This window comes from Apodemus sylvaticus, chromosome 7 (genome assembly GCF_947179515.1).
Source record: "Apodemus sylvaticus chromosome 7, mApoSyl1.1, whole genome shotgun sequence".
Taxonomy (NCBI): Eukaryota; Metazoa; Chordata; class Mammalia; order Rodentia; family Muridae; genus Apodemus; species Apodemus sylvaticus.
Window position 1 is genome coordinate 36,347,301 of NC_067478.1, and position 15,103 is coordinate 36,362,403.

The 15,103-nt window shown below is 39.8% G+C and overlaps 1 pseudogene; it reads left to right on the forward strand.

The window, feature by feature from the left end:
- Positions 1-10,722: 10,722 nt before the first annotated feature.
- LOC127690331 (uncharacterized) lies at positions 10,723-10,786 on the forward strand (annotated as a pseudogene).
- Positions 10,787-15,103: the final 4,317 nt, after the last annotated feature.

Sequence of the window (15,103 nt, forward strand, 5' to 3'; positions counted from 1 at the left end):
TTGTTGTTGAGAATAGTTTTAGCTATCCTGGGTATTTTGTTATTCCAGATGAATTTGAGAATTGCTTTTTCTAACTCTGTGAAGAACTGAGTTGGGATTTTGATGGGGATTGTGTTGAATCTGTAGATCACTTTAGGCAAGGTGGACATTTTAACTATATTAATCCTGCCGATCCATGAGCATGACAGATTTTTCCATTTTCTGAGGTCTTCTTTGATTTCCTTCTTCAGAGACCTGACGTTCTTTTCATATAGATCTTTCACTTGTTTGGTTAGAGTCACACCAAGATACTTTATATTGTTTGTGGCTATTGTGAAGGGTGTCATTTCCCTAACTTCTTTTTCAGCTTGCTTATCCTTTGAGTATAGGAGGGCAACTGATTTGCTTGAGTTGATTTATAACCAGCCACTTTGCTGAAGTTGTTTATCAGCTGTAGGAGTTCTCTGGTGGAGGTTTTTGGGTCACTTAAGTAGACGATCATGTCATATGCAAATAGTGATAATTTGACTTCTTCCTTTCCAATTTGCATCCCCTTGACCTCCATATGTTGTCTAATTGCTCTAGCTAGAACTTCAAGTACTATATTGAAAAGATAATGAGAGGACAACCTTGTCTAGTCCCTGATTTTAGTGTGATTGCTTCAAATTTCTCTCCGTTTAGTTTGATGTTGGCTACTGGTTTGCTGTATATTGCTTTAATGATGTTTAGGTATGGGCCTTGAATTCCTGTTCTTTCCAAGACTTTTAGCATGAAAGGATGCTGAATTTTGTCAAATGGTTTTTCTGCATCTAATGAGATGATCATATGGTTTTTTTCTTTGAGATTGTTTATGTAGTGGATAGCATTGATGGATTTCCTTATATTGAACCATCCCTGCATCGCTGGGATGAAGCCTACTTGATCATGGTGGATGATCGTTTTGATGTGTTCTTGGATTCGGTTGGCAAGAATTTTATTAAGTATTTTTGCATCAATATTCATGAGGGAAATTGGCCTGAAGTTCTCTTTCTTTGTTGGATCTTTGTGTGGTTTTCGTATCAGCGTAATTGTGGTTTCATAGAACGAGTTGGGTAGAGTTCCTTCTGTTTCTATTTTGTGAAATAGTTTGAAGAGTATTGGTGTTAGGTCTTCTATGAAGGTCTGATAGAATTCTGCACTGAAGCCATCTGGTTCCTTGCTTTTTTTGGTTGGGAGACTTTCTATGACCCTTTTTATTTCTTCAGGTGTTATGGGACTATTTAGATGATCTATTTGATCCTAATAAATCTATTTGATTTAGTTTTGGTGTTGGATATCTCTCTCAGAAACTGTCCATTTAATCCAGATTCTCCAATTGTGTTTAGTATAGGCTTTTGTAGTAAGATCTAATAATTTTTTGAATTTCCTCAGTTTCTGTTGTTATATCTCCCTTTTCATTTCTAAGTTTGTTAATCTGTATACTGTCTCTGTGCCCTTTGGTTAGTCTGGCTAAGGGTTTATCTATCTTGTTGATTTTCTCAAAGAACCAGCTCCTGGTTTTGTTGCTTCTTTGCATGGTTCTCTTAGTTTCTACTTGATTGATTTCAGCCCTGAGTTTGATGATTTCCTGCCTTCTACTCCTCCTCGGTGAAATTGCTTCTTTTTGTTCCAGGGCTTTCAGGTGTGTCATTAAGCTGTTAGTGTATGATCTCTCCATTTTCTTTTTGGTGGCACTCAGTGCTATGAGTTTTCCTCTTAGCAAAGCTTTCATGTGTCCCATAGATTGGGGTATATTGTGTCTTCATTTTCATTAAGTTCTAAAAAGTCTTTAATTTCTTTCTTTATTTCTTCCTTGACCAAAGTATCATTGAGTAGAATATTGTTCAGTTTCCATGTGTAGGTGGGCTTTCTGTTGTTTTTGTTGCTATTGAAGACCACTTTTACTCCATAGTGATCTGATAGGAGGCATGGGATTAGTTCGATCTTCTTATATTTGTTGAGGTCTGTCTTGTGCCCAATTATATGGTCGATTTTGGAAAAGGTATCATGAGGTGCTGAGAAAAAGGTATATTCTTTTGCTTTAGGATAGAATGTTTTATATATATATCTGTTAAATCTAATTGGTCCAAAGCTTTAATTAGTTTCACTGTGTCCCTGTTCAGTTTCTGTTTTCCTGATCGGTCCATTGAAGAAAGTGCAGTGTTGAAGTCACCCACAATTATTGTGTTAGGTGCAATGTGTGCTTTGATCTTTAGTAAAGTTTCGTTTATGAATGAGGGTTCCCTTGCATTTGGAGCATAGATGTTCAGCATTGAGAGTTCTTCTTGTTGTATTTTTCCTTTGACCAGCAAGAAGTGTCCCTCAGAGTCTTCTTTTGTTGAATTCGGGTTGAAAGTCACTTTTATCTGATAGTAGAATGGCTACTCCAGCTTGTTTCCTGAGACCATTTGCTTGTAAAATTGTCTTCCAGCCTTTTACTCTAAGGTAGTGTTTGTCTTTGACCCTGAGGTATGTTTCCTGTATGCAGCAAAATGTAGGGTCCTGTTTACGTATCCAGTCAGTTAGTCTATGTCTTTTTATTGGGCATTGAGCCCATTGATGTTAAGAGATATTAAGGAATAATGATTATTAATTCCTGTCATTTTTGATGTTATTTTTTAAATTTGATTGGTTATCATCTTTTGGGTTTTATGAAAGAGGGTTACTATCTTGCTTTTTCCAGGGTGAAGTTTCCCTCCTTGTATTGGTGTTTTCCTCCTATTATCCTTTGTAGGGCTGGCTTTGTGGATAGATATTGGGTAAACTTGGATTTGTCATGGAATATCTTAGTTTCTCCATCTATAGTGATTGAAAGTTTTGCTGGGCATAGTAGTTATGGCTGGCATTTGTGTTCTCTTAGAGTCTGCTTGAGATCTGCCCAGGATCTTCTAGCTTTCATAGTCTCAAGTGAGAAGTCTGGTGTGATTGTGATAGGTCTTCCTTTATATGTTACTTGGTCTTTTTCTCTTACTGCCTTTAATATTCTTTCTTTGTTCAGTACATTTGGGGTTTTGATTATTATGTGACAGGAGGTATTTCTGTTCTGGTCCAGTCTGTTTGGGGTTCTGTAGGCTTCTTGTATAATCATGGGCATCTCTCTCTTTAGGTTAGGTATGTTTTCTTCCATAATTTTTTGAAGATATTTGCTGGCCCTTTAAGTTGTAAATCTTCACTCTCATCTATGCCTGTAATCCTTAGGTTTGGTCTTCTCATTGTGTCCTGGATTTCTTGGATGCTTTGGGTTACAAGCTATTTGCATTTTGCATTTTCTTTAAGTGTTGAGTCCATGCATCTGAGATTCTTTCTTCTATCTCTTGTATTCTGTTGTTGATATTTGCATCTCTGTCCCCTGATTTCTTCCCAAGGCTTTCTATCTCCTGAGTTGTCTCCCTTTGAGTTTTCTTAGTTGTTTCTACTTCTGATTTTAGATCCTGGATGGTTTTGCTTAGCTCCTTCACTTGCTTGTTTGTGTTTTCCTGTAATTCTTTAAGAGATTTTTGTGTTTCCCCTTTCATGACCTCAGCCTGTTGACCAAAGCTTTCCTGTAGTTCTTTAGGTGATTTTTGCATTTCCTCCTTATTGGCTTTTGTATTCTCCTGAATTTCTTTCAATGATTGTGTTTCCCTTGTAAGGGCTTCTAACTTTTGATCCATTTTCTCCTGAATTTCTTTAAGTATGTCCTTCATGTGTTCCTGAACCAGCATCATGACCAGTGATTTTAAATCCAAATCTTGTTTTTCTGGTGTGATGGGGTATCCAGAACATGCTGTTAAAGGAGGATTGGGTTCAGATGTTGCCATATTGTCTTGATTTTTGTTAGTGACATTCCTGCGTTTGCCTTTTGCCATCGAGTTCTCACTGCTGTTAGTTGGTTTTGTTGTCAATGCTTGACTCACCAGTGAAAGTTGTCTCTTCCCAGCTGGCCTCTGGTGCACAGCCCACCTTCTGCACTGCCTGGAGACAGTATTCTGTGGCCCAGGATGTTCAGATCCCAAGCAGACACCTGAAGGCTCCTGCCTGGGGCCTGTTGGACACACCAAAGCACAATGACTACTCCCAGCTGGCTTCCTGGTTCCCCTCTGGCCTCTAGCAGGACCTGGAGATGTGGTGTTGTAGCCCAGGTTGTTCTGGATCCTGAAGCAGAGATCTGAAGGCTCCCGCCAGAGGCCTCAGGACTAGAACCTATGCTCTGTGGGGTCGGACCCACATTGTGTCCTCCCAGTCTGCCTCCGGGTGCACACCAGCCTCTTGTACTTCCTGGAAACTGAGTGCTGTGTCCCATGCTGTTCAGATCCCAAAGCAGACACCTGAAGGCTCGCACTGTGGCCTGCTGTACTCACCAGAGCACACTGACTCCTCCCAGCTGGCCTCCGGGTGCCCCTCTGGCCTCCTGCAGGTCCTGGAGATGTGGTGTTGTAGCCCAGGCTGTTCTGGATCCCGAAGCGGAGATCTGAAGGCTCTCGCCAGAGGCCTCAGGACTGGAACATCCCGCTTTTCATTTCTAATTTTGTTAATTTGGATACTGTCTCTGTGCCCTTTGGTTAGTCTTGCTAAGAGTTTATCTATCTTGTTGATTTTCTCAAAGAACCAGCTCCTGGTTTTGATGATTTTTTGTATGGTTCTCTTTGTTTCCACTTGACTGATTTCAGCCTTGAGTTTGATGATTTCCTGTCTTCTACTACTCCTGGGTGAATTAGCTTCTTTTTGTTCCAGAACTTTCACTTTAAGGTGCTAGTGTATGCTCTCTCCCATTTCTTTTTGAAGGCACTCAGTGCTATGAGTTTTCCTCTTAGCACTGCTTTCATTGTGTCCCATAGATTTGGGTATGTTGTGCTTTCATTTTCGTTAAATTCTAAAAAGTCTTTGATTTCTTTCTTTATTTCTTCTTTGGCCAAGGTATCATTGAAGTAGAATATTGTTCAGCTTCCATGTGTATATGGGCTTTCTGTTGTATTTGTTGCTATTCAAGACCACTCTTACTCCATAGTCATCTGATAGGAGGCATGGGACTAGTTCAACCTTCTTATATTAGTTGAGGTCTTGTGACTCAAGACCTTGTTGACTTTGGAGAAGGTATTATGAGGTGCTGAGAAAAAGATATATTCTTTTGCTTTAGGGTGAAATGTTACATAAAGGTCTGTTAAATCCAATCGACCCAAAGCTTCATTTAGTTTTACTGTATCTCTGTTTAGTTTCTGTTTTCCTGATCACTCAGTCCATTGAGGAGAGTGGAGTGTTGAAGTCACCCACAATTATTGTTTTACGTGCAATGTGTGCTTTGAGATTTAGTAAAGATTTTTTTGTGAATGAGGGTGTCCTTGCATTTGGAGTGTAGATGTTCAGAATTGAGAGTTCTTGGTGGATTTTTCCTTTGCCCAGCAAGAAGTGTCCTTCCCTGTCTCTTTTGATGACTTTAGGTTGAAAGTCAATTTTATCTGACATTAGAATGGCTACTCCAGCTCGTTTCCTGAGACCATTTGCTTGTAAAATTGTCTTCCAGCATTCAAGGCCCATACCTAAACATAGTAAAAGCAATATACAGCAAACAAGTAGCCAGCATAAAACTAAATGGAGAGAAACTTGAAGCAATCCCACTAAAATCAGGGACTAGACAGGGCTGCCCCTTTCTCCTTATCTTTTCAATATTGTACTTGAGGTACTAGCTCAGGCAATTAGACAACATAAGGAGGTCAAAGGGATACAAATTGGAAAGGAAGAAGTCAAACTATCATTATTTGCAGATGATATGATAGTCTACCTAAGTGACCCAAAAAACTACATTCGAGAACTCCTACAGCTGATAAACAACTTCCGCAATGTGGCAGGTTATAAAATCACTCAAGCAAATCAGTAGCCTTCCTATACTCAAAGGATAAGCAGGCTGAGAAAGAAATTAGGGAAATGACACCCTTTACAATAGCCACAAACAGTATAAAGTACCTTGGGGTGACTCTTACCAAACATGTGAAAGATCTGTATGACAAGAACTTCAAGACTATGAAGAAGGAAAAGGAAGAAGACCTCAAAAAATGGAAAAACCTCCCATGCTCATGGATCAGTAGGATTCATATAGTTAAAATGGCCATTTTGCCAAAAGCAATATACAGATTCAACACAATACCCATCAAAATCCCAACTCAATTCTTCACAGAGTTAGAAAGAGCCATCCTCAAATTCATCTGAAATAAGAAATAACCCAGGATAGCTAAAACTATTCTCAACAATAAAAGAAATTCTAGGGGTATCAGTATTCCTGACCTCAAGCAATACTACAGAGCAATAGTGTTAAAAACTGCATGTTATTCGTACAGTGACGGGCAGGCAGATAAATGGAACAGGATTGAAGATCCAGAAAGAACCCACACACCTATGGCCACTTGATCCTCAACAAAGGCACTGAAAACATCCAATGGAAAAAAAAGATAGCATTTTCAACAAATGGTGCTGGTTCAACTGGAAGTCAGCATGCAGAAGAATGGGAATTGATCCATCCTTGTCTCCTTGTACTAAGCTCAACTCCAAATGGATCAAGGACCTCCACATAATGCCAGAAACTCTAAAGCTAATAGAAAAGAAGCTGGGGAAGACCCTTGAGGACATGGATACAGGGGGAATGTTTCTGAGGAGATCACCAATAGCGTATGCTCTAAGATCAAGAATTGACAAATGGGACCTCATAAAATTACAAAGTTTCTGTAAGGCAAAGGACACCATCAAAAGGACAAATCTGCAACCAACAATTTGGGAAAAGATCTTCACCAACCCTACATCAGATAGATGGATAATATCCAATATATATAAAGAACTCAAAAAGTTAGACTCCAGAAAACCAAATAAACCTATTACAAAATGGAGTATAGAGTTAAACAAAGAATTTTCACCTGAAGAACTTTGGGTGGCGGAGCATCTTAAAAAATGCTCTACTTCATTAACCATTGTGGAAATGCAAATCAAAACAACCCTGAGATTTCACCTTATACCAGTCAGAATGACTAAGATTAAAAATTCAGGAGACAGCAGATGTTGGCAAGGTAGTGGCGAAAGAGAAACACTCCTTCACTGCTGGTGGGGTTGCAAATTGGTACAACCACTCTGGAAATCAGTCTGGCAGTTCCACCGAAATCTGGGCACCTCATTTCCAGAAGATCCTGCTATACCAATCCTGGTCATATACCCAGAAGATTCCCCAGCATGTAATAAGGATACATGTTCCACTATGTTCATAGCAGCCCTATTTATAATTGCCAGAAGCCGGAAAGGACCCAGGTATCCCTCAACAGAAGAGTGGATGCAAAATGTGATATATATATATGCAGTGGAGTACTATTCAGCCATTAGAAACAATGAATTCATGAAATTCTTAGGCAAATGGATGGAGCTGGAGAACATCATACTAAGTGAGGTAACCCAGACTCAAAGGATAAATCATGGTATGCACTCACTAATAAGTGGATATTAACCTAGAAAACAGGAATACCCAAAACATAATATACACATAAAATGAGGTACAAGAAGCATGGAGGAGTGTCCCCTTGTCCTGGAAAGACTCAGTGAAGCAGTTTAGGGCAAAACCAGAACAGAGAAGTGGGAGGGAAAACAGGGGGAGGGAAGGGGGCTGATGGGACTTTCGGGGAGTGGGGGTCTAGAAAAGGGGAAATCATTTGAAATGTAAATAAAAATATATCAAATAAAAAAAAAAGAAAAAAACCAAAAAAACTGTCTTCCAGCCTTTTACTGAAAGGTCGTTTTTTTTTTTTTTCTTTGACACTGAGGTGTATTTCCTGTATGCAGAAAAATGTAGGGTCCTATTTCCTTATCCAGTCTGTTGGCCTATATCTTTTTATTGGGGAAATTGAGTCAATTGATATTAAGAGATATTGAGGACTAGTAATTATTGCTTCCTGTCATTTTTGATGTTACTTTTATATTTGCATGGTTATCTTCTTTTGGATTTGATGAAAGAAACTATACCTTGCTTTTTCCAGGGTATATTTTCCTTCCTTGTATTGATGTTTTCCCCCTATTATCCTTTGTAGGGCTGGATTTGTGGAAAGATATTGTGTAAGTTTGGTTTTGTCATGGAATGTCTTGGCTTCTCCATCTATGGTGATTGAGAGTTTTGCTGAGGTAGTCTTAGATGACAATTGTGTTCACTTGGAGTTTCCATGAGATTGACCCAGGATCTTGTAGCTTTCATGGTCTCTGATGAGAAGTCTGCTGTCATTCTGATAGTTCTGCCTTTATATGTTACTTGACCTTTTTCTCTTACTGGTTTTAATATTCTTTCTTTGTTTTGTGCATTTTGTGTTTTGACTATTATGTGATGAGAGGAATTTCTTTTCTAGTACAAACTATTTGGAGTTCTTGTATATTTTTGGGCATCTCTTTCTTTAAGTCAGATAAATTTTCTTCTATAATTTTGTTGAAGATATTTACTGGTCCTTTAATTTGGGAATCTTAACTCTTCTATACCTGTTATACTTAGGTTTGGTCTTCTCATTGTGTCCTGGATTTTCTGGATGTTTCAGGTTAGGAGCAATTTGCATTTTGCATTTTTTGACTGTTGTGTCAATGTTTTCTATACTATCTTCTAAACTTGAGATTCTTTCTTCCATCTCTTCTATTCTGCTGGTGATGCTTGCATCTATGACTCCTGATCTCTTTCTTAGGTTTTCTATCTCCAGAGTTGTCTCCCTTTGTTATTTCTTTATTGTTTCTATTTCCATTTATAGATCCTGCATGGTTTTGTTCAATTCCTTCACCTGTTTTGTTGGGCTTTCCTATAATTCATTAAGGGAGTTTTGGGGTTCCTCTTTAAGAGCTTCTAGCTTTTCACCCATATTCTCCTTTATTTCTTGAATGGAGTTATTCAAGTACATCTTAAATTCCAGAGTTGTCTCCCTTTGTTATTTCTTTATTTTTTCTATTTCCATTTATAGATCATGCATGGTTTTGTACAATCCCTTCACCTGTTTTGCTGTGTTTTCTTGTAATTCATTAAGAAATTTTTGTGTTTCCTCTTTAAGTGCTTCTAGCTTTTCACCTGTGTTCTCTTTTATTTCTTGAATGGAGTTATTCTTTAGTTATTCAAGTCCATCTTAAAGTCCTCTATCATCATCATGAAATGTGACTTTAAATGAGAATCTTGCTTTTCTGGTGTGTTGTGGTGTTCAAGGTTCACTGTGATGGGATAGCTGGGTTTGGATAATGCCAAATAGCTTTGGTTTCTGTTGCTTATATCCTTGCACTTGCCTCTCAATGCAGTAACCAGTCATGCACTAAAGCCTTCATATCATGACCCAAAATGATCTTTTCTCTTTAAAAATGTTGATTATCTAAATCAGTGTTTCTCACCCTTCCTAATCTGCAGCCTTTTAATAAAATTCTTCATGTTGTGGTGATCCTCTAGTCATAAAATTATTTGCATTGCTAATTCATATTTTTGTTGGTTATAAGTGGCATAATGTAAATATTTTTGTAGATATAGGTTTGTCAATGGGGTCTCAATTCAAAAGTTGAAAACCACTGATCTAAATTTTCTTGCTATTTTGATGAAACCTAACACAGACGATTTAGACGACAGGGCTGGTGTATTAGTTTGGGTTCTCTAGAGTCACAGAACATATGGGCAGTCTTTATATAGTTAGGGAACTTGTCGATGACTTAGTCTATAGTCCATCTCCCCAACAATGGTCAGCAGCAGCTGTGGATGGAAGTCCAAGGATCTAGCAGTTGCTCATTCTCACGAGGCAAGCAGGCAAGGAAGAGTGAGTAGATCTTCCTTCTTCCAATGTTCTTATATAGATCTCCAGCAGAGGGTGTAGCCCAGATTAAAGGCTGTAGGTCTCCAGCAGAGGTGTGGCCCAGATTAAAGGAGAGTGGGTCTCCAGCAGAGGTCGTGGCCCAGATTAAAGGCATGTATCCCTGTGCCTTTAATCACAGATGATCTTGAACTCAGAGATCTCCTTGTCTTAATCTTCTGGAATTCATAGCCACTATGCTTCAATATCTCCATGACAAGATCCAGGACAGAAACTTATATCTCTGAGCCTCCAGATTAGGATCACAGATGAGCCTTCCAATTCTAGATTGTAGTTCATTCCAGATATAGTCAAGTTGACAACCAGGAATAGCCACTACAGCTGGTGAGGCAGCTCAGCAGTTAAGAGCACTGACTGCTTTTCCAGAGGTTCTAAGTTCAATTTCCAGCAACTACAAAGTGGCTGACAACCATCTGTAATGAAAGCTAGTGACCTCTTCTGGTGTGTCTGAAGACAGCTACAGTGTACTTTCTTGTGTTTATTTATTTAATTATTTATTTATGATGAAATAAATAAGTCTTCTTTAAAAAGATTTAAAAAATACACAAAAATCATTTTGAAAATGACATTCATCTAATAACCTTAAAAATTTAGGCTGGCTGTGGATATGGCTCAGTAAAGCATGTGCTTTGCAAGCCCAGGGACCCGAGATAGATTCATTCCCAGAACCAAATTAAAGTGTTCGTTGTGGCACATGCTTATAGTTTCAGAGCTGGGATCTGGAGACAGAAGGATCCCATTGAGATGCCCTTGGCCTGTAAAGATCCTAGATCAGGAGTAAGGATGGCTGTGAGTCACCATGTGGTTGCTGGTGTTTGAACTCAGGACCTTTGGAAGAGCAGTTGGTGCTCTTGCCCTCTGAGCCATCTTTCCTGCCTTGTGCTGAACTTAATGAAATTGGTTTAGTCTAGGATGAACCTATCCCAAACCTGTTGAAAAACCACAGTTATGGATCTGGCTTTTGAGATGGACCATTACAATGGAATGTTGTGTTCTATTTAATTTTGACAGTAATTTAATACCTATGTTTCTTTGTTTTTTATTTTTAGAGCCAGTGACAACAAGACTTGAGAATGCAAACTAGATGTGGTAAACATCCAGAAAATGCAGAGACAAGAAGAAAATGCACAGTATTAGTACTGGGATGTTTGAGATAGGGTCTCCATGGCCCTGGCTGTCCCTGTTAATCTGTCTAGTGATCAGGACATCATCTGGCATGTCCTGCAGAGTTGATTCTTGTACATTCTTGTGGGCTGTATGTAAATGGATTGTTTTTCCATTTACATCCTGTTCTGTGAAGGTTGTGGTGAGCTCACTCGGACCAAGCTGGCCTTAGGAATTTATGGCAATCCTGCCTCCCAACTGTAGATTACAGATAAGTGTCACCAAGCTAGCCAGAGAATGCTTCCTATTAAAGAATTAAGCAAATGGAGTCCAAACCAGTTGAACTTTAGAAAACATAAAGCTAGGCTTAAGGTACTGCATGAATAAAGCATGGTATGGTTTCAGATGTATTTGTGATACAATGGGATCTTGGTATTAATGGGATGGGAAAAATGGAATGCCAGATAAGGCTGAATGCTACATACATTGTAGTTTCTGAGCAGATGTGTTCAAATTGTATTGCATTTTCAGTAAGATGCTGTGATGAGAATTTGATGTGTTCATTATGCATTGAAGGAGGAACATGGTCAGGTTTTACAGGGTGGGGATTAGGGGTGTTATGTTTATGTGTGCAATTGCCCTTTTGTGCCAGAGTGGCATATTTGATCTCATGCTAGAGTTCAGCTGCTGTGAGGGAGCTAGGTAATGAACTTGGATCCTGAAAGCAGTTATCACATTTGACCACTGAGCCATCCCCATCACTGACCTGAACAAGAGACAAGTTCAAACAAGGCATTGTTTTAGTGGGGAGTAAACTTATTTTCCATTAAATTTACTAACTCAAACCTTTTAATATACACTGGATGAGATTTTTGGCTAAGCCTCCCAATTTAGAGATTCTGACTGAATAATTCTTTTTGTTAATAAAGGGCTAATACTATTTATCACCTGAGGCCTGTAGCTTGTTAAGGAACTTACCTGAGATCTCAGTAGAGACTCAAGCCTTAAAAAAAAAGCTGGGGTCTGGGGCTGGAGAAATGACTGCAATTCAAAGAACCTGGGTGTTGACAGTGCACACCTTTAATCCAGGCACTCCTGGTTCCAGGCTCACACTGTCCCTCCCACTAACACCACTCACCTCCTCTGAGAGAGTGGAGATTCCCCCATCCCCAGTATCCCAGGGATGGCTCAGCAGTTATTAGCACAGGCTGTTCTTCAAGAGGTCATGAGTTGAAGCCCCAGCAACCACAAATAGTCTCAGAGCCATCTATAAAGTGAGCTGTTGGCCTCTTCTGTCATGCAGGTGCACATGCTGATTGAGAAATATATTTAGTTTGCTTTGTTTTATTTGAGTCAGGGTGTAGCTTTGGCTTTCCTGGAGCTGAAGTTTGTAGGCCAAGCTGGCCTTGAACCACAGATTGCCCAGCCCCTGACTCCAGAGTGCTGGGGTTGAAGGTGAGTGCCTCCACATCCAGCTTGGAAGAAGGATTCCCAATTGAGAAAGCACATACATAGAATTGGCCTATCCTATGGGCAAGTCTAGAGCACTTTCTTAATTAATGGTTGCTCAGCATCACTCCTGGGAAGGTGAGACTGAGTAGTATAAGGAAACAAGCTGTGCTGGGTGCTGGTGTCCAGCAGTTCTCTGCGAGCTGAGGACAAACAAAGAAACACTTTATTAGGAAAACAGAAAACTGAGCAAGCCACTGGGCACCTTTCTCCCATGGAGCCATTCCTCCATGGCTTCTGCTTCAGCTCTTTCCTTGAGTTCTTCCCTGATTTTCCTGAGTGATGGAGTGTGGCCTGAGTCCTGAGAGTTGAAATAAACCCTTTCTTCCCGAAGTTACTTTTGGTCTTGGTGTTTATTACAGCGATGGAAACCCTAACTAAGAAGGGAGCCCTTAGGTAAAATATAACCTCCTTGAGAAATAGCTTTCAAAAGAATTATTTGAAAATCTTAACATTACGACTGTACATTACATTGGGCAGTGGTGGAACACACCTTTAATCCCAGCACTTGGGAGGCAGAGGTAGGTGGATGTCTGAGTTCAAGGTGAGCCTGGTCTACAGACTGAGTTGCAGGACAGCCAGAGCTATACACAGAAAGCACGTCTTGAAAAAACAAACAAACAAAAAACCCATAAAACAACAAACAAACAAACAAAATTTGTACATTCCTGGTCTAGCAAGATATTTCAATGAGTAAGGACACTTATCACCAAACTTGAGGACCTGCTTCCCCAACCCAAGATGCCCTCTGATCTCCATATTCCTAGCATGGTATCTATCTGCATATGCTCACAAATAAATATAAAAATACAAAAAGAAAAACTTTTGGGGACTGTTTCTGTTATCACTAGAGGAAGCAGATTCCTTGCTCTGAGGTCGAGTGATAGAAGCTCCAAAAGAATCAAAATCTTAAGTGTAAGACTTTAATGAAGCTACTCATCTGAACTAAAAAAAGATGCTGCTTATCATTGGACACAACAGAAGAAAGTGTTCCTAAAAGCTTATCACAAACTGAAGGTCTGGGACTGGACAGATGACTCTGAATAAGAGAATTATTGTTCTTGAGGACCTGAGTTAAAATCTCAACACCTATCTAGTCAGACAGGTCACAACTACCTGTAACTCCAACTTAAAAGGTAATCCCACACCTCTGACTTCTGTGGGTGCCTGCACTCACACAGTGCACAGGTGCTCAGACATACATAAAAACAAAATCTTAAAAACAAACTGAAGCCCCAACTGGATAACTGGACGTGTTCCAAAATAAGAAAGATCAACTGGTAAAGGGCCTTGAGGTCAAGCCTGACTAGACACCCCATGGACCATACTGTAAAGGAGAAACCAACCTGTCCTCTGTCCTCCATGTGTATAACATGGCACAGCTCGATAGACACACCAAACAAAAATATGTTGGAGAAAATAGAAGGTTGATTTAAAGGAAAGGAAGGATAGAAGAGAGACCTCAGTGAGAGAGGAAGCCCATAGCCTCTCAATTTGCGCCAGTTTAAGGGGTACCTTTAGAGATCGCCCTCCCCTGCTCAGAGAAAAAGTGACAGGGGATGGAGGAATGATTTAAGATGGGGTGACCTGGAGGGAAGCAGTAAGTGGGATGTAAAGGGAATAATTAAATAAATAAAATTAAATTTACAAAAATATGGTGTTCAGACCCAAACAGAATTCTCAACAGATGAATCTTAAATGTCTGAGAAGCACTTAAGGAAATGTACATCCTTAGTTATCAGGTAAGGACAAATCAAATTGACTCAGATTTCACCTTCACATTCATCAAAATGGCTGAGAAAAAAAAATGCTAAGTTACAGCTCATCCTGGAAAAGATGTGGAGCAAAGAGAACACTCCTCCATTGCTGGTGGGAATGCAAACTTGTGCAGATGCTTTGGAAATCAATTTGGTAGTTTCTCAGAAAAGTGGAAATAGAACTATCTCAAGGCCCAGGTATACCACTCCTGGGTATACAACAACAAGATGCTCTAACATTTAATCCAAGCACTTGGGAGGCAGAGGCAGGTGGATTTCAAGGTTCCAGGCCAGGCTGGTCTACAGAATGAGTTCCAGGACAGCCAGGGCTACACAAAGAAACCCTGTCTCAAAAGCCAAAAAAAAAAAAAAAAAGATGCTCTATCATACCATAAGGACACCTGCTCAACTATGTTCTTAGTAGCTTTATTCATAATAAGCAGAAACAGAAAACAACCAAAAAATGGATAAAGAAAATGTGGTACGTTTACTGTCTTAGTCAGGGTTTTTATTCCTGCACAAACATCATGACCAAGAAGCAAGTTGGAGAGGAAAGCGTTTATTTAGCTTACACTTTCACATTGCAGTTTATCACTAAAGGAAGTCAAGACTGGAACTCAAGCAGGTCAGGAAGCAGGAGCTGATGCAGAAGCCCTGGAGGGATGTTTCTTACTGGCTTGCTTCCTCTGGCTTGCTTGGCCTGCCCTCTTATAGAACCCAAGAGTACCAGACCAGGGATAGTACCATCCACAAGGGGCCCTCCCACCCTTGATCACTAATTGAGAAAATGCCCCGCAGCTGGATCTTATGGAGGCACTTCCCCAACTGAAACTCCTTTCTCTGTGATAACTCCAGCCTGTGTCAAGTTGACACACAAAACCAGCCAGTACAATTGACCCCTTGTCAACTTGACAC